The following is a 21,256-nucleotide window of genomic DNA, read 5'->3' as shown; positions in this document are numbered from 1 at the left end:
GACCACAGGAAAAACCATAGCCTTGACTAGATGGACCTTAGTCGGCAAAGTAATATCTCTGCCGTTGAATATGCTATCTAGGTTGGCTGTAACTTTTCTTCCAAGGAGTAAGTGTCTTTTAATTTCATGGCTTCAATCACCATCTGCAGTGATTTTGGAGCCCCCCAAAATAAAGTCTGACGCTGTTTCCACTCTTTCCCCATCTATTTCCCATGAAGTGATGGGACAGATGCCATGATCTTCGTTTTCTGAATATTGAACTTTAAGCCAACTTTTTCACTCTCCTCTTTCACTTTCATCAAGAGGCTTTTTAGTTCTTCTTCACTTTCTGCCATAAGGATGGCGCCATCTGCATATCTGAGGTTACTGATATTTCTCCTGACAATCTTGATTTCAGCTTGTGTTTCTTCCAGTCCAGTGTTTCTCATGATGTACTCTGCATGTAAGTTAAATAAGCAGGGTGACAATATACAGCCTTGATGCACTTCTTTTCCTGTTTGGAACCAGTCTGTTATTCCATGTCCAGTTCTAACTGTTGCTTATTTAAATAGTGATATATGATAGAATATTACACATGAAAATGTTTTTGAAAGATTAGTTGTCTTGTTACTATAATTAAAACTGTGTTTTAAGTTATGTGGACATGATTATTACATATATAGTAATACAACAAAATGAAATTAAGACTTCAGAAAGGTAAGAACGAAAAAAGACAAAGATAGTGTTTGGTAAAAATCAAAAAGAAAAGTTGCCTTACTGGTTATCACATCTCTTCTGCTGCTACCATTAATCTTATTATTCTCTGATAAAAGTGAATTATTGTTCTTGCTCAGAATTAGGGAACATCATTCCATCACCCTTTATATAGGGCTAAATTTCACTGTACCTGCTTAGATAAAAATTTGCGCTCTCAAACAAATAGAAACATTTCACGCTTCTCTTTATTCATATGATTTGTTTAATTAAAACAGTACCAGTTTAATTATAAAATCTTACTTTGGTTTATTTGCTTAAGATTTTATGATATAATACAACTTAAAACATCTTCTGATCTTGTTATAATGTTAAGATTATTTGAATTGTTATTTTATTTGAAAACTCTCTTTAAACTTCTTTTTTCCACTTTGCTGTTTGATGTTATTTTTGTGTTTTTATCAGGTCTTCAAAAATCTCCTTTTCATCTTACAATATTCTAGGAGAAGAGTAAAGTGTTATGGGTTGCACATCTAAAAGAAACTGGTACTATATTATTTCACAAAGCAATTACTATGGTTAACAGCTGCTCAGAGCTATCTTTGAAAGAATCTTTCAGCCTAACATGCCACAGACTGTTCTTTTCTTTTTTTTTGCCTTTTTCTTTCATCTTATACATTTTTTGTTTTCTGAACAGCCATACTCTAAATTAGTATAACAGCTATTTAGTGTAAATTTATATGTGGCTAACTTGTGTATTTGTTTCCCTGGGATTGGAGTAACTTCTTTGTTTAGCTTTTTTAATTTTAAAATTAAAATTTTTAAATTTAATTAGTTATTTTTTTTCAAAGCTCACTGTAAGTGGAACATTGGACAGTATGATCTATATAAGAGCACATTCATCCAATTTATGTTAATTCTTGAGAATATGACTGGCCTTTGTATAGCTATTTGATTTGGGAAACACAGGAGACTGAAGTTCTTAGAAGAGGCTCGGTAGTACACAATCCATAACATAGACATTCCCTTAAAAATTGAAAGCATAAAATAAGATGTCAAAAGTGAGACTAAAATATGTTCTAAGTGTAAATGTAAATACATATCAAAATAATCAAATATATGTCTTCTTGGACACAATCATACTATATACAAAGTAATCTAAAAGATTATTCAGAGATATTATAATTTTAATAGTGACTATATCAAACTTTCCAAATATCTAAAAATGTGACAGAAATATATAAATACATATTTAACTATAACTTATGGAATAGTTATAAAATCCAGCCATAAAAATAGCCATATAAACTATCTTATGAAGTGTTTTAAGAAGTTGGGGTATATTTGTAGTAAATTATAATAGTGTATAAAACATCCCCAACAGAATAATAGTAGCCTTCTAAATGTACAAATAACTTTCCAAAGTAAGTCATGGAAAATAGGGATAAGGCATTTTTTAAGAAGGGTAACAATAACCAATTTTGGCTGTTAAGCATGTTGCTGATTTTTGCCTTTCTCTTTCTTTTTGTCAAAAAAATCATATTTACTAAATTTACTATGATGGGTATAAGTGATTAATTTAGAAGAGTAAAAGCCAAAAATTGTGATTTTAAGCCAGTAATACCTAAAGAAAATTCTCTTTTTGAGAAGTGAGCAGAGGAAGAGGATAAGACTGAGTCTACAAAGTTAACAACTTCTCTGTAATTCCTGGGCTAATGAACTGATGTGATTCCCTCATCTTGAGATCCATGCCTCTTCCCATAGCTAATGGAGAGGAATAAAGACTATTCCTTCTTTTCTGGCTTCAGAAACACAGATGCAAGGTGAATACAGCTATAACTTCTAATGGGAAATCATTTGCACAATTCTATTTATACATTTATATTTAGAATGCAAGACAGATATTCTTCCTTAAAAAAGAAAAAAAAAGCAAAAGTTGAGACAATAAAATAAAAATTATCGTAAGTATATCAGAACCATGTACATGCTAAATCGCTTGTCATGTCTGAGTGCTAAATCGCTTGTCATGTCCGACTCTTTGCGACACTATGGACTGTAGGCCTCCCCCAGGCTCCTCTGGATTCTCCAGGCAAGAATAGTGGAGTGGGTTTGACCCAGGGATCAAACCAGCATCTCTTACATCTCCAGCCTTGACAAGTGGGTTCTTTACCACTAGAACCACTGTACTTTAATAAAAGCATAGTCCTCACAAATTAAATATTCCAATGGTGACTGCAGCCATGAAATTAATTACTCCTTGGAAGAAAAGTTATGACCAACCTAGATAGAATATTGAAAAGCAGAGACATTACTTTGCCAACAAAGATCCATTTAGTCAAGGCTATGGTTTTTCCAGTGGTCATGTATGGATGCGAGAGTTGGACTGTGAAGAAAGCTGAGCACCAAAGAATTGATGCTTTGGAACTGTGGTGTTGGAGAAGATTCTTGAGAGTCCCTTGGACTGCAAGGAGATCCAACCTGTCCATTCTAAAGGAGATCAGCCGTTGGAAGGAAGAATGCTAAAGCTGAAACTCCAGTACTTTGGCCACCTGATGTGAAGAGTTGACTCATTGGAAAAGACTCTGATGCTGGGAGGGATTGGGGGCAGGAGGAGAAGGGGTTGACAGTGGATGAGATGGCTGGATGGCATTACTGACTAGATGGACGTGAGTTTGAGTGAACTCCAGGAGATGGTGATGGACCGGGAGGCCTGGCGTGCTGCAATTCATGGGGTCGCAAAAAGTTGGACACGACTGAGCGACTAACTGAACTGAACTAATCCTAAATATTAGAATGAGGTTATTTTAAGAACAAAGGAGCACTAATATATCATTTACAGTTTCCATGCTAAACAGAACCCAATTTTAATCTTGAACGCATGTTTGAAGGAATCCTTGCTGTTTCAGAAAATGATTCTTATTGCATAATACTCAGTGAGATAAAGCACATTTCATTTTCCAGTCAGGTATAGTCTTTTGCTTTAAAGTCGATATGGCATAAATGAATTTACACCTGAAAACGTGGCAAAAACAAATTTCATGATTAATTAGTTTCTTTTAGAAACTCAGGTAAATGCTGGATGCCACACATTAAAATGGAGATACGGAGACTGACAGAATAGAAAAACATGGGTGTGCATAAATTGTTTCTGACCTGATTTAAAGACTTAAACTGAAAATTTAACATCAAAATGAATATTATGATAATGTGTCACGTCCATCATTCTCTCAGCAAGTGGAACATCATCAGGTTTTATCACAGCACAAGTACTGACATTATTTCATTAGGTTGAACCTTTGTTTTAGTCAAAGTATACAGTTCCTACAGGCTGAAATATTGTAGTTGTCTCTAAAACCCATCAGTTTTCATAATACTGTCTGGATCTTTGTTACCTTTTTGAGGTATTTTCATGACCATATAAGGCTGCAACCACTAGACAAAAAGCAAAGAATATTGAGAATGACTGCTTATTGGGACTTCAGATGTTGATAAAATCCTGAGAGTCATCTGCTTCAATAACTTCATTTGTTAAATTAGAAAACTGAGGTTCAGAGGGGTTTATTTTATTGTCATGGTCACATAATGCTTAACAGATTGATTTCAACATCTGGATGTCCAGACCCCAGATTCATCCAATTTCTTAAAAAACAAACAAACAAACAAAAAACAACAACCTAAAAAGTCCTTTGGTTATTCTCTTTAAAGAAACAGAGCTTCATATGAACATAAGTTGTCATATGCCATCTAAGTTGATAATTAAATTTTATTCATGCCAACATAAAAGTGTTTCTAGTCCATTTGTAACCTTTCAATATAGAACATTAGTCATTTTTAAAAGTTATTTTAAATTAAATTTATCTGTAAGTCATACATATATGACCTGTTTTTGTAATTTTTGCACTAATATCTAAAAGTAGGATTTTTATTACATTCGTTTTGTTACAACATAAAAATGTTGATGGTATCTTACTTGGTAATGTAGTAAAGTAGAAACAGAAAAAATCATTCCAATATTTCATTATCAATTACGTTAGTACATTTAATTTTGTTTGAATTTCATTTTCTTCCTTCCTTCCTTTCTCTCTCCCTCCCTCCCTTTTTTTTTTTTTTTAATCTATCGTTTATCTTCCACCAGGACTTCCCTGGTGGCTCAGAGGGTAAAGCGTCTGCATCCAATGTGGGAGACCAGGGTTTGATCCCCAGGTCGGGAATATCCCCTGTACCAGGAAATGGTAATCACTCCAGTACTCTTGCCATGGGTGGAGGAGTCTGGTAGGCTACAGTCCATGGGATTGCAAAGAATCACACATGACTTAGTAGCTTCACTTCTATCTACCTATTATCCATCTCATCCATCATTTATGTGTTTATCATCTAATTTTCTACCAATCATCTACCTATTTATTCATTCTTGCAGTTTTTGCCTTTTTTCTTCAAAGTTACTCTTCAAAAATATTATTTTCTAGCTCATTTTCTATTCAATCATGCTCATTCAAACATTGCTCACGTTCAATGTGCAGAGAAATAGCACATTGTGTTGGAATAAAACTACCAGGAAAAATAGCATGAAAGTCTTCAAAAAGAAACATCAATGCATAAGTACAAACTAAAGGAGTACATCAGGCTGTATATTGTCACCCTGCTTATTTAACTTATATGCAGAGTATATCATAAGAAATGCTGAGCTGGAAGAAGCACAAGCTGGAATCAAGATTGCTGGGGTAAATATCAATAACCTCAGATATGCAGATGACACCATCTTTATGGCAGAAAGTGAAGAGGAAATAAAAAGCCTCTTGATGAAATGAAAGATGAGAGTGAAAAAGTTGGCTTAAAGCTCAACATTCAGAAAATTAAGATCATGGCATCTGGTCCCACCACTTCATGGCAAATAGATGGATAAACAGTGGAAACAGTGTCAGAATGCTTGGGCTCCAAAATCACTGCAGATGGTGATTGCAGCCACGAAATTAAAAGATGCTTTCTCCTTGAAAGGAAAGTTATGACCAACCTAGATATTCAAAAGCAGAGACATTACTTTGCCAACAAAGGTCCGTCTAGTCAAGGCTATGTTTGTTCCAGTAGTCATGTATGGATGTAAGAGCTGGACTGTGAAGAAAACTGAGCCCCAAAGAATTGATGCTTTTCAACTGTGATGTTGGAGAAGACTCTTAAGAGTCCCTTGGACTGCAAGGAGATCCAAGCAGCAGCAGGTGAAGGGGACGACAGAGGATGAGATGGCTGGATGGCATCACAGAGCCGATGGACATGAGTTTGAGTGAACTCCGGGAGATGGTGATGGACAGGGAGGGCTGGCGTGCTGCAATTCATGGGGTTGCAAAGAATCAGACACGTCTGAGTGACTAAACTGAACTGAATATAATAGATTTTTAACAAATAAAATTATGGTAGTAAAATTCTACCAGTGAAACTTATTTAATAAATAGTGGTAATTTAGAAGAAGAATGTAAAGAAAAACACTTGAGCATAACATTACTGGCTAGAAATGTGTTCTTAACTATACCAGATATGGCTTTGCAGGTGGGGCTATTGGTAATATATATATATATATATATATATATATATATATATATATATATATATATATATATATATATATATATATATATATGCCTGCTCATATAGCAGATAAAAGAGCTACAGATTTGATCCCTGGGTGGAGAAGATCCCCTGGAGTAGTGAATGGCAACTGACCCTAATATTCTTGCCTGGAAAAGTCCATGAGGCAGAGAAGTTTGACGGGCTACAGTCCATGTAGCTGCAAATAGTCGGACACAACTGAGCACACACATACAACATTGCTGGCTGGAAATGGGTTCTTATTGTACAAAATTAAATGTTATTAGGCAGAGAAATATTCTTAACCTGAAATTCCTTATTGAATAAATGCATTTGGCATCCTTTCTGGACATATGAATGTCATTAATGCACATTAATCCTGCCTTGTGAGACAGGGAGATTACCACAGCAGATACACATGGAAGATCATTTAGCTTACAGCTCATAAAGCAGTTAAAATGTATTTAGTGACTATAAGACATAGAACACTAGCTTAGATGGATCATTAGTCTCATTTGATACATTAGTTTTACTTTTAGCATTCTTTTGAAAATGCCATTTTACCTCTTATACAATTCCCTTGGGATCATTCAGTTCAGTTCAGTCACTCAGTCATGTCCAACACTTTGTGACCCCATGAACTGCAGCAGGGCCTGCAGCCAGGCCTCCCTGTCCATCACCATCACCCGGAGTTCACTCAAACTCACGTCCATCGAGTCAGTGATGCCATCCAGCCATCTCATACTCTGTCATCCCCTTCTCCTCCTGCCCCCAATCCCTCCCAGAATCAGAGTCTTTTCCAATGAGTCAACTCTTTGCATCAGATGGCCAAAGAACTGGAGTTTCAACATTAGCATCATTCCTTCCAAAGAACACCCAGGGCTGATCTCCTTTAGAATGAACTGGTTGGATCTCCTTGCAGTCCAAGGAACTTTCAAGAGTCTTCTCCAACACCACAGTTCAGAAGCATCAGTTCTTCGGTGCTCAGCTTTCTTCACAGTCCAACTTTCACATCCATACATGACTACTGGAAAAACCATAGCCTTGACTAGACGAAACTTTGTTGGCAAAGTAATGTCTCTGCTTTTGAATATGCTATCTAGATTGGTTATAAATTTCCTTCCAAGGAGCAAGCATCTTTTAATTTCATGGCTACAATCACCATCTGCAGTGATTTTGGAGCCCAAAAGAGTAAAGTTAGCCACTGTTTCCAATGTTTTCCCATCTATTTCCTATGAAGTGATGGGACCAGATGCCATCATCTCCGTTTTCTAAATGTTGAGCTTTAAGCCAACTTTTTCTCTCTCCTCTTTCACTTTCATCAAGAGGCTTTTAGTTATTCACTTTTGCCATAAGGGTGGTGTCTTCTGCATAAGTGAGGTTATTGATATTTCTCCTGGCAATCTTGATTCCGGCTTGTGCTTCCTCCAACCCAGCGTTTCTTATTATATACTCTGCATATAAGTTAAATAAGCAGGGAGACAATAGACAGCATTGATGTATGCGGGGTCCAGCCCCCGCAGAGTCCAGGGGAACCTGAAGGAAAAACGGCATTGGCGGATGATTTAGAGTGAGATAAGGAAAGAATATAGTAGATAAGAAAATAGAGGAGAGAAAGAAGCTGATAGAAAGCCAGTAAAACTTCAAGACAAGAAGTTTGCCCTGTTCACAGAGGCCACAGGTGCCTTCCTGGTCTCCCAAGGGAGTGAAGACACAGAACGTCTTCCCGTTCAGGTCTTAGAAACCCGGGCAGATAAGTGAATACAGGGAGCCTCTATGCTCCAAGGGATCAGCCTGAAAAAGAAAGTAAGAGAGGAAAAAAAAATGAGAAAAAAAGAAAACACGGGTGACTAAGCTTCTTAAAGTGAGGCCCAATGTTTTTATTTTTAAAAGGGTCTTTTATACCTTTACTTGTACATAGAGGGAAATGAAAGATGCAAAGTCATACAGAGTCAGCCCAAACATTACATCTGTTTTGTCTTTATAGGAAACCAGGATTTTTTTCTGCAAACTTTTCCCATAAACAATATTGTGTACATTATCTTCTGTCCTTGGAGGCCTGTGAACATTTTATGACCCTCTTTTGATAAAGGCTTCTCAACCAGAAAACTTAATTTCCCTTGAAATGTTTTTCCTTATATTTCTAATCTATGTCAGCCTCAAAAAGTATTAAACAGAGTTACATTCTCATGAAGCAAAGGTGCAGTGAGTTACAAGAAGAACCAATTAGCTCAAAAGTCTGATGTGGTTAATTTCAAGGCTACAATTGTTTTTCTTACTTTCTAACTATGTTAACTAATGCACTCCCAGGTGCACAGTGGATAAGAGATAAGGGAACTTAGGAACAAGCTTTGGCCCAGTAATGAAATCCTACATTAGCCCTACTCTAATAACTTTTAACTCTTTGAAAGGCTCTATGTTTTAGGCTTTCTGTGCCTCTCACAGTTGGGAGGATCTAAATAATCATATGCGTAGCTGCAAGGGTCTGAATATACCTGCCAAGCAAGCTATAATGCTGACAGAGGGGGTTTGATTTGAAATATTTCTCTCATGTCCAGGAGACTTATTAGCTATAACCCTAAGTTGATTTTCTCCAGAGAAAGGTGGTCAGGAATAGACCCCTGTTAATGTCAGAGGAATTGGTGAAAGTCATGAAATAGTAAAACAGACAGATTCTGGTTTTGGGGTAGATGTTCGAGAAAGCCTAGGGAGTCCGTTGAGTTCTGAAGCCTTGCTTAACATTTCTCTTCCACGTGACTTTTGTCATGGGTGGGATCTCCCATTGTGGCTCCCGGCAGATGTACTCTTTTTCCTATTTGGAACCAGCCTGTTGTTCCATGTCCAGTTATAACTGTTGCTTCCTGACCTACATACAGGTTTCTCAAGAGGCAGGTCAGGTGGTCTCCTATTCCCATCACTATCAGAATTTTCCACAGTTTCTTGTGATCCACACAGTCAAAGGCTTTGGCATAGTCAATAAAGCAGAGATAGATGTTTTTTCTGGAACTCTCTTGCTTTTTCAATGATCCAGCAAATGTTGGCAATTTGATCTCTGGTTCCTCTGCTTTTTCTAAAACCAGCTTGGACATCTGGAAGTTCATAGTTCACGTATTGCTGAAGCCTGGCTTGGAGAATTTTGAGCATTTCTTTACCAGTGTGTGAGATGAGTGCAATTGTGTGGTAGTTTGAGCATTCTTTGGCATTGCCTTTCTTTGGGATTGGAATGAAAACTGACATTTTCCAGTCCTGTGACCAAAACTGAGGTTGTCAAAATGGCTGACATATTGAGTGTAGCACTTTCATAGCATCATCTTTCAGGATTTGAAAGAGCTCAACTAGAATTCCATCATCTCCACCAATTTTCTTCATAGTTATACTTCCTGATACCCAATTGACCACATTTCAGGATGTCTGGCTCTAGGTGAGTGATCTCACCATTGTAATTATCAGGGTTGTGAAGATATTTTTTGTACAGTTCTTCTGTGTATTCTTACCACCTCTTCTTAATATCTTCTGCTTCTGTTAGGTCCATGCCATTTCTGTGCTTTATTGAGCCCATCTTTGCATGAAATGTTCCCTTGGCAGCTCTAATTATTTTGAAGACCTCTAGTCTCTCCCATTCTATTGTTTTCCTCTATTTCTTTGCATTGATCACTGAGGAAGGCTTTCTTATCTCTCCTTGCTATTCAAAATAGCATATCTTTCCTTTTCTGCTTTGCTTTTCGCTTCTCTTCTTTTCACAACTATTCATAAAGCCTCCTCAGAAAACCATTTTATTTTTTTGCATTTCTTTTTCTTGGGGATGGTCTTGATTCCTGTCTCCTGTACAGTGTCAAGAACCTCCGTCCATAGTTCATCAGGCACTCTGTCTATCAGATCTAGTCCCTTATGTCTATTTCTCACTTCCACTGTATAATCATAAGGGATTTGATTTAGGTTATACCTGAATGGTCTAGTGGATTTTTTCACTACCTTCAATTTAAGTCTGAACTTGGCAATGCAGAGTTCATGATCTGAGCTACAGTCAGCACCCGGTCTTTTTTTTTTTTTTTTTTTTTGCTGAGTGTGTAGAACTTCTCCATCTTTGGCTGCAAAGAATATAGTCAATCTGATTTTTTGTTGGCCATCTGGTGATGCCCATGTGTAGAGTCGTCTTGTTTTGTTGGAAGAGCGTTTTTGCTATGGCCAGGGCAAACTCTGGCAAAACTCTATTAGCCTATGTCCTGCTTCATTCTGTACTCCAAGGCCAAATTTGCCTGTTACTCCAGGTGTTTCTTGACTTCTTAATCTTACATTTCAGTCACCTATTTAAAAAAAAAAAAACCTGTTTTGGGTGTTAATTCTAGAAGATTTTGTAGGTCTTCATAAAACCATTCAGCTTCAGCTTCTTCAGTGTTACTAGTCGGGGCATAGACTTGGATTACCATGATATGGATGGGTTGCTTTGGAAACTAACAGAGATAATTCTGTCGTTTTTGAGATTGCATCCAAGTACTGTATTTCAAACTCTTTTGTAAACTGTGATGAATAGTCCATTTCTTCTAAGGAATCCCTTATTGCAAAATTCAGACTTAAAATGAAGAAAGTGGGGAAAAATTATAGACCATTCAGGTATAACCTAAATCAAATCCCATATGATTATACCATGGAAGTGAGAAATAGATATAAGGGACTAGATCTGATAGACAGAGTGCCTGATGAACTATGGATGGAGGTTCATGATATTGTACAGGAGACAGGGATCAAGACCATCCCCAAGATAAAGAAATGAAAAAAGGCAAAATGGCTGTCTGAGGTGTCCTTACAAATAGCTGTGAAAAGAAGAGAAGCAAAAAGCAAAGCAGAAAAGGAAATACATAAGCATCTGAATACTGAGTTCCAAAGAATAGCTAGGAGAAATAAGAAAGCTTCCTCAGTGATCAATGCAAAGAAATAGAGGAAAACAATAGAATGGGAGAGACTAGAGGTCTTCAAAATAATTAGAGCTGCCAAGGGAAAATTTCATGCAAAGATGGTCTCGATAAAGGACAGAAATGGTACGGACCTAACAGAAGCAGAAGATATTAAGAAAAGGTGGCAAGAATACACAGAAAAACTGTACAGAAAAGATCTTCACGACCCAGATAATCACGATGGTGTGATCACTCATCTAGAGACTGGCATCCTGGAATGTAAAGTCAACTGGGTATCAGGAAGTAGAACTACAAAGAAAACTAATGGAGGTGATGGAATTCTAGTTGAACTCTTTCAAATCCTAAAAGATGATGCTGTGAAAGTGCTATGCTCAATATGTCAGCAAGTTTGACAACCTCAGTTTTGGTCACAGGACTGGAAAATGTCAGTTTTCATTCCAATCCCAAAGAAAGGCAATGCCAAAGAATGCTCAAACTACCCCACAGTTGCACTCATCTCGCACACTGGTAAAGAAATGCTCAAAATTCTCCAAGCCAGGCTTCAGCAATACGTGAACTATGAACTTCCAGATGTCCAAGCTGGTTTTAGAAAAGTCAGAGGAACCAGAGATCAAATTGCCAACATTTGCTGGATCATTGAAAAAGCAAGGGAGTTCCAGGAAAACATCTATCTCTGCTTTATTGACTATGCCAAAGCCTTTGACTGTGTGGATCACAAGAAACTGTGGAAAATTCTGATAGTGATGGGAATAGGAGACCACCTGACCTGTCTCTTGAGAAACCTGTATGTAGGTCAGGAAGCAACAGTTAGAACTGGACATGGAACAACAGGCTGGTTCCAAATAGGAAAAGGAGTACATCAAGGCTGTCTATTGTCCTCCTGCTTATTTAACTTATATGCAGAGTGAAAGTGAAAGTGAAGTTGCTCAGTCGTGTCTGACTCTTTGTGACTCCATGGACTGTGGCCCACCAAGCTCCTCCGTCCATGGTATTCTCCAGCCAAGAATACTGGAGCGGGTTGCCATTTCCTTCTCCAGGGAATCTTCAAGAAAAGCTGGGCTGAAGGAAGCACGAGCTGGAATCAAGATTGGCGGGAAAAAATATCAATAACCTAAGATAAGAACACCACCCTTATGGCAGAAAGTGAAGAAGCACTAAACAGCCTCTTGATGAAAGTGAAAGAGGAGAGTGAAAAAGTTGGCTTAAAGCTCAACATTTAGAAAATGAAGATCATGGCATCTTGTCCCATCGTTTCGTGATATTTAAATGGAGAAACAGTGCAAACAGTGGCTTTTATTTTTTTGGGCTCCAAAATCACTGGAGGTGGTGATTGTAGCCATGAAATTAAAAGGCACTTTCTTCTTGGAAGGAAAATTATGACCAACCTAGACAGCATATTAAAAAGCAAAGATGTTACTTTCTCAACGAAGGTCTGTCTAGTCAAGGCTATGGTTTTTCCAGTAGTCATGTATGGATATGAGAGTTGGACTATAAAGAAAGCTGAACACTGAAGTATTGATGCTTTTGAATTATGGTGTTGGAAAAGATTCTTCAGAGTCCCTTGGACTGATTGGATATCCAACAGGTCCATCCTAAAGGATATTAGTCCTGGGTGTTCATTGGAAGGACTGATGTTGAAGCTGAAGTTCCAATTCTTTGGCCACCTGATGCGGAGAGCTGACTCATTTGAAAAGACCCTGATGCTGGAAACAATAGCGGTCAGGAGGCGAAGGGGACGACAAAGGATGAGATGATTGGATGGCATCACTGACTCAATGTATATTGGTTTTGGTGAACCCCGGGAGTTGTTGATGAACAGAGAGGCCCGGTGTTCTGCAGTTCACAGGATCTCAAAGAGTTGGACACAGCTGAGTGATGAACTGAACTGAACTGTCTGATGAAGCCTCACCACATTGCAATTTAGCAGGAATATTTGGCAGTTATTACATACAGGTATTCCCTAGAATATAGAGGACAGTGTATTTCACTTGCCAGTGTTTATGTCAACAAGTATGAAAACAAATACTTTTGACATTTTGTAAGAATTGTATTCCAAATTGTTATATTGTTCAAAATAAGTCTTTAAAATACATATGTGTATGTTGGTAGTTTAAAAAATGACCAACAGTCCACAAAGTGCAACTTGAGGTTTATTTAAGTTAACAAGTTTTTAAAAATACTGTTGTATTTCTTAAATGCGTAGAAAAGTATGTATTCATAAACTATAGTATTCTAGTAGAGTCATAATATGTTAATTTACAGAGTATAGAGGTTCTCATAAATAATATATAGAAACTTTAAATTATTTAGCAATGTGAAATGTTAATTTGCTTTTTTAAAAAGTAAGTAAATTAATAAATATTTTCTGTTTAGAAAGCTAAAAAAGTGTAGAAAATTTAATCACTGAAATTAAATGTCTGCTAATAATTTATTTGAATTCATTTAAAATTATATATATATTGGCTAAAATTATTAATTATTATAATCAATTTGTTTTTCCAATTAGGGTAGATATTTCTATTTTTAAACCTTTTATATTCCAAATGGTTTCAAAAATATGTTATTGAAATTCTTTTAATATTTAGAATAGTACAAGAAATATGTTGCATTATTTTAATATATCATAAAATTATAAATGCATATTTAACAATTTCAGGTACAGCTTCATTTCTATTCTTAATAGTTTGTTCTTTTATAACTTAACTTTTATTTATGAAGTCTGTATTTTCAGAAAAATTAACGAATTTTCCCAAGATCACATATTCTAAAGAGTTAAAAAAGGCAATTAAGTATATTTTTTTCTATCTAATTTTGAAATTCTTATTCTACTATACCCTCTGTGGCTCTCATAGAAGTTACCTGTAGAAAAATATACATCTGCTCCAGTTTAGTTCAGTTCAGTCACTCAGTCGTGTCCAACTCTTTGCAACCCCATGAAGCTTATTCCTTAATAGATCAAATATTGCATAGAAGATCAACACCATCATATTTTAAATGAGAATTAAAATCTTGAATATGTATACATGAAGGCATCATCAGATAATACTGGTGTAGAATTTATTCCAGAGTGAAAATCTTGGGAAAATGCATGAATATAGGTATAGAATATAAAAATAATTCACTGAGATTGGACTAAAACTATCACATATGTTTAGGCCATAGAATGGCCATGTGTGTCTGGGTGTTAGGGTCAAGGGTGGATAAGAGATGGCATTTATATCATATTAAAGCCCATAGTAACTACCATTTCATTTAAAAATCACAGTCAAACACTCGGTGATGACACAAAGTCAAATTTCAGAGTTTGAAAAATACCAATTTAAAATGTTCTAAGCAAATTCTATTTCAATATGTCAATAACAATTCTGATAAAGAGTATTAATAAAACAACTTATTTACTGAATGTTGTCTTCATCCTTAATTCTCTGGGCTACTAGTTACAGTTATAAAAATATTTAATACTGTAATTTTTATGTCAATATGGTTTTGAAATAGTGGAAATATTTAAAGCAAAGGAAAATAAATAACTGCTATGTAGTGGGAAATTATTTTATATTGTTATAAACACTGGGAGTTTAATTTCATAAGCTGCAGCATATTTATTAAATATAAAAGAAAAATAGAACAGTGTGATATAATGCTTTCAGGAAATCATCATAAAAACTGTGGGATGATTGTTTTAAGAACCTTGTATGGAGTTATCAATGTATTATTTCTATTTGTCATTGTTTTGTATCTTACTTTTGCTTGATAGAGTAAAATACATTGACTCTATAGAACAGCAAAATATATTTTAGCCATCAAAAGTGATGAACACTCAGACATAAGCAATGATCATGGAATATAAGAATAAATTGAGATGAAATGACTGTGATTCATGCTAAAAGCAACATTCAAAATAATTTATATAATGGTCTGCATTTTGGAATTTTGCAACTGTGGATGAGAATATGACATTTAATATATTAATGTAAATGCTTTTAATTCTTATTGATATGTAATTAATTTATGTGGCTATTTAAAGTAAATTATTAATAATACCTGTAATTAGCAATCACCAATCACTATGTATCATTACCCTTGTAAATATTTTACACATGCTTACACACACATAATTTAATTCACTCAACATGGGAAGCAATTATTTTTACATAGAACTATTATTTATCTTCATTTTATAATGATACACAAGGCATAGAGAAAGTAATTGCCTAACTTTACTAGGGAAATATGTACCTAGGCTGCATTGATCCATATTTCATGCTCCATATAACACTGCATTGTGCCATTTATTCTAGTTTCTATGTTTGGATTCCTCTTTCAGTATCCTGTCATTTTGCCTTTTCATACTGTTCATGGGGTTCTCAAGGGAAGAATACTGAACTGGTTTGCCATTCCCTTCTCTAGTGGACCACATTCCATCAGACTTCTCCACCATGACTTGTCCGTCTTGGGTGGCCCCACACAGCATGGCTTAATTTCATTGAGTTAGACAAGGCTGTGGTCCGTGTGATCAGATTGCCTAGTTTTCTGTGATCATGGTTTCAGTGTGTCTGCCTTCTGATGCCCTCTTGCAACACCTACCATCTTACTTGGGTTTCTCTTACCTTGGACATGGGGTATCTCCTCACTGCTGCTCCAGCAAAGCACACCTGCTGCTCCTTACCTTGGATGAGGAGTATCTCTTCACGGCCACCCCTCCTGACTTTGATTGTGGAGTGGCTCCTCTCAGCCCTCCTGCGCCCACGCAGGCACCACTCCTTGGACGTGGGGTTGCTCCTCTTGGCCACAGTCCTCACCTAAAGTGTGGGGTAGCTCCTCTCGGCCGCTGCCCCTGAACTTTGGTGAGGGGTAGCTCCTCTTGGCCACACTTCTGTGCAGTCTGTCCACAAATTTGGAAAACTCAGCAGTGGCCACAGGACTGAAAAAGGTCAGTTTTCATTCCAATCCCAAAGAAAAGCAATGCTAAAGAATGCTCAAACTACTGCACAACTGCAGTCATCACACATTCTAGTAAAGTAATGCTCAAAATTCTCCAAGCCAGACTTCAGCAGTACGTGAACCGTGAACTTCCAGATGTTCAATCTGGATTTAGAAAAGGCAAAGGAACCAGAGATCAAATTGCCAACATCTGCTGGATCATGGAAAAAGCAAGAGAGTTCCAGAAAAACATCTATTTCTGCTTTATTGACTATGCCAAAGCCTTTGACTGTGGATCACAATAAACTGTGGAAAATTCTGAGAGAGATGGGAATACCAAACCACCTGACCTGCCTCTTGAGAAATCTGTACGCAGGTCAGGAACTAACCGAACTGGACATGGAACAACAGACTGGTTCCAAATGGGAAAAGGAATACATCAAGGCTGTATATTGTCACCCTGCTTATTTAACTTATATGCAGTGTACATCATGAGAAACACTGGACTGAAAGAAGCACTAGCTGGAATCAAGATTGCTGGGAGAAATATCAATACCCTCAGATATGCAGATGACACCACCCTTATGGCAAAAAGTGAAGTGGAGCCAAAAAGCCTCTTGATGAAAGTGAAAGAGGAGAGTGAAAAAGTTGGCTTAAAGCTCAACATTCAGAAAACTAAGGTCATGGCGTCTGGTCCCATCACTTCATGGGAAATAGATGGGGAAACAGTGGAAACGTTGTCAGACTTTATTTGTTTGGGTTCCAAAATCACTGCAGATGGAGATTGCAGCCATGAAATTAAAAGATGCTTACTCCTTGGAAGGAAAGTTGTGACCAACATAGATAGCATATTAAAAAGCAGAGGCATTACTTTGCCAACAAAGGCCATCTAGTCAAGGCTATGGTTTTTCCACTGGTCATGTATGAATGTGAGAGTTGGACTGTGAAAAAAGCTGAGCGCCAAATAATTAATGCTTTTGAACTGTGGTCTGGGGAAGACCTTTGAGAGTCCCTTGGACTCCAAGGAGATCCAACTAGTCCATTCTAAAGGAGATCAGTCCTAGGTGTTCAAATGGAAGGACTGATGCTACAGCTGAAACTCCAATACTTTGGCCACCTGATGTGAAGAGTTGACTCATTGGAAAAGATTCTGATGCTGGGAGGGATTGGGGGCAGGAGGAGAAGGGGAAAACAGAGGATGAGATGGCTAGATGGCATCACCAACTCGACGGGCATGAGTTTTGGTAAGCTCCGGGAGTTGGTGATGGACAGGGAGGCCTGGTATGCTACTATTCATTGAGTCACAAAGAGTCAGACTCGTCTGAATGACTGGACTGAACTGAACTGATGTTTGGATTGCTTTTATGTATCCTACCTGTTTTTTTTGTTTTTGTGTTTTTTTGTTTTTTCGTTTTTTTGTTTTTTCTGCAAAGATACTTAATCATTTGACTGACATTTGAAGTATATATTTAATTTATATTGAATTCATGTTTACAATATATACACTTATATGTAAAGTTTTAAGATATTTATATCATCAAATTTAATGCAATTTTAACCACCTCCTATCAAGATGATAGCTGCCAACATGCTATGGCAGTGTTCATGTCAGATTCAGGTCTTCTACCAAAGGCAACAGGCACACAATTAAAAGCTTTTGCATGGGGTAGTCCCAAGATGGTGGAGGAATAGAACAAGGAGACCACTTTTCTCCCACAAATTCATCAAAAAATCATTGGTATGCCAAGCAACTTCCACCAAACAACTTCTGAATGCTGGCGGAGGACACCAGGCACCCAGAAAGGCAGCCCAGTCTCTTTGCAAGGAGGTAGGACAAAATATAAAAGACAAAATGAGAGAAAAAAGTGTTAGGGAAAGAGACCCATCCCAGGAAGGCAGTTGTGAAGGAGGAGAAGTTTCTAAACACCAGGAAATCCTCTCACCGGTGAGTCTGTGGAGAGTTTTGGAATCTCAGAGGGCAACGTAACTGGGAGAAAAACAAAAACAAAATAACAGAATACGCTTCTAACTGAAACTGCAAGAGAAGTAGCCCAGACAGAAGCTTACGTCCACCTCCAGTGAGAGGGGTCTGGACAGGAAGGTGCAGGTCGCATGCCTAAAGTAAGGACCAGACCTGAATCCTCTGAGGCCAATCTGAGGGGGCTGAAATGAGATAGCAACCCAAACTGTGGGATAGCCAGAGAGAGGGGGAAAAAAAAAGAGAGAGAGAGAGGGAGAACTTTTCTGCGAAAGGCTCTAACCTAATGCACAGCCTGGCCTGTTCACAGAACAAAGAATTCAGCAAACCAAAGGAAAGCTAGTCGGTTGCATACAGGCCCCTCTCTCACCACTGGAGGCAGTGAGGCAGGCTTGTGACATCCAGAGCCAGAAGGTGAGAGGCAATCTTTGTCCCAGAGACCAGCATCTTCTAGCAAATCATGAGCAGGCTCTCAGTTGCTAACGAAGTCTTCCCAGGATCCTGAACAGTTGACATCTGCCAGGAGGGTCACAGCCTGAGCTCAGCTCCCCATAGGAGACACATGGAACACCTGATTCAGTGCTCTCACAGCGCACCTGGGAATCCAAGCAGCCAGGATCAGGGAGGTGGTTAAGATGCATGGCCCACCTGGGACAGTGTGCTCACAAAGCACCTGGTCGCCTGAGTTGCTCAGACATGGGAAGGGCACAAAACACATGTCCAACCAAGTCTGTGCCCTTGCAGAGTACCCAAGAATCTGAACCTAAGCAATTCAGAACTGGGAAATACACGAAATGCAGGGCCCAATTTGGACAGCACCCCTGCAGAGCAACCTGGAGCCTGAGCAGTGTAGACCCAAAAAGCACACACTGCAGTGAGTTGGGGCAAACCCAATGTGGTCCATACACTGCAAGCACCGCCACACACACCAGTGACATTTGCTTGCAGGATTCCTTACTCCCCACAGCACAACTGAACAAGTGAGCCTAAATAAATGACCACCTTCAACCCCTTGTGTCAGGGCAGAAATTAGATTCTGAAGAGACTTGCAAACAGAGGAAGCCAAAATAAACAAGAGGGAACCACTCTGGAAGTGACAGGTACAGCAGATTAAAACCCTGTAGTTAATGTTGACTAAGCATTGGAAGGGGCCTATAGAACTTGAGAAGAAGTACAAGCTGAAACAAGGATCTGAAACTGAACTGACCCCACACTGCCCACAACAGCTCCAGAGAAATTCCTAGATATATTTTTACTATTATCATTTTTAATTTTTAGTTCTTTATTACTACCTTAATTTTGATTTTATAACCTACTATTACCTTGCCAAAAAGACCTTACTTTTAAAGCAAATTTCATATATATATATATATATTATAAATTTTGTGATTGATTTTGCTTTGTATTTTTAATATTGTATTTCTGAGAGTCTCATCTCTACTCCAGATTTTTAATCTTTGCTTTCTGTTATTTGTTATCAATTTTTTACCTTTAAGAATCTAATTTTAAGTATCCATTTTCACTTAGGGGTGTGTTACTGACTTGGTTGCCCTCTCCCCTTTTGATGCTGCATTTTCTTCCCAGGTGACCTCTGTCTCCCTCCTCCCTCTTCTCTTCTCTGTGTAACTCTGTGAACCTCTCTGGGTGTTCCTGACTGTGGAGAGCACATAGGGAATTGATTACTGGCTTCATTGCTCTCTCTCCCCTTTTGACCCCCCTACCCTTTCTCCTCCTGGTCACCTCTATCTCCCTCCTCCCTCTTCTCTTCTCCATGTAACTCTGTGAACCTCTCTGGGTGTCCCTCACTGTGGAGAACCTTTTCACCATTAACCTAGATGTTTTATCATCTGTACTTTATGGATGGAGAAGTCTTGAGGCTACTGTAAGAATAAGACTGAAACCAGAGGCAGAAGGCTTAAATCCAAAACTTGAAAACAGAAAAACTCCTGATTCCAGGGAACAGAAAACTCCTGATTCCAGGGAACACTAATTGACAAGAGCTCATCCAAAAGCCTCCATACCTACCCTGAAACCAAGCTCCACCCAAGAGCCAACAATTTTCAGAACAAGACATACCATGCTAATTCTCCAGCAACGCAGGAACAAAGCCCTGAATATTAAAATACAGGCTGTCCAAAGCCATGCCAAACTCACCAGTTCAGTTCAGTTGCTCAGTCGTGTCCTACTCTTTGTGACCCCATGAATTGCAGCACGCCAGGCCTCTCTGTCCATCACCAACTCACAGAGTTCACTCAGACTCACATTCATCGAGTCAGTGATGCCATCCAGCCATCTCATCCTCTGTTGTCCCCTTCTCCTCCTGCCTCCAATCCCTCCCAGCATCAGAGTCTTTTCCAATGAGCCAACTCTTTGCATGAGGTGGCCAAAGTACTGGAGTTTCAGCTTTACCATAATTCCTACCAAAGAAATCCCAGGGCTGATCTCCTTCAGAATGGATTGGTTGGATCTCCTTGCAGTCCAAGGGACTCTCAAGAGTCTTCTCCAACACTACAGTTCAAAAGAATCAATTCTTTGGCCCTCAGCCTTCTTCACAGTCCAACTCTCACATTCATACTTGACCACAGGAAAAACCATGGCCTTGACTAGATGGACCTTTGTTGGAAAAATAATGTCTCTGCTTTTGAATATGCTATCTGGGGTGGTTATAACTTGCCTTCCAAGGAGTAAGCGTCTTTTAATTTCATGGCTGCAGTCACCATCTGCAGTGATTTTGGAGCCCCCCAAAATAAAGTCTGACACTGTTTCCACTGTTTCCCCATATATTTCCCATGAAGTGATGGGACTGGATGCCATGATCTTCGTTTTCTGAGTGTTGAGCTTTAAGGCAACTTTTTCACTCTCCACTTTCACTTTCATCAAGAGCCTTTTTAGTTCTTCTTCACTTTCTGCAATGAGTGGTGTCATCTGCATATCTGAGTTTATTGATATTTCTCCCAGCAATCTTGACTCCAGCTTGTGTTTCTTCCGGTCCAACGTTTCTCATGATGTCCTCTGCATAGAAGTTAAATAAGCAGGGTGTCAATATACAGCCTTGATGTACTCCTTTTCCTATTTGAAACCAGTCTGTTCCATCCATGTCCAGTTCTAACTGTTGGTTCCTGACCTGCATACAGATTTCTGAAGAGGCAGTTCAGGTGGTCTGGTATTCCCA

The sequence above is a fragment of the Ovis canadensis genome, chromosome 1, assembly GCF_042477335.2.
Source record: "Ovis canadensis isolate MfBH-ARS-UI-01 breed Bighorn chromosome 1, ARS-UI_OviCan_v2, whole genome shotgun sequence".
In the NCBI taxonomy this organism is placed as follows: domain Eukaryota; kingdom Metazoa; phylum Chordata; class Mammalia; order Artiodactyla; family Bovidae; genus Ovis; species Ovis canadensis.
Note: the sequence above shows the minus strand (reverse complement) of the source record.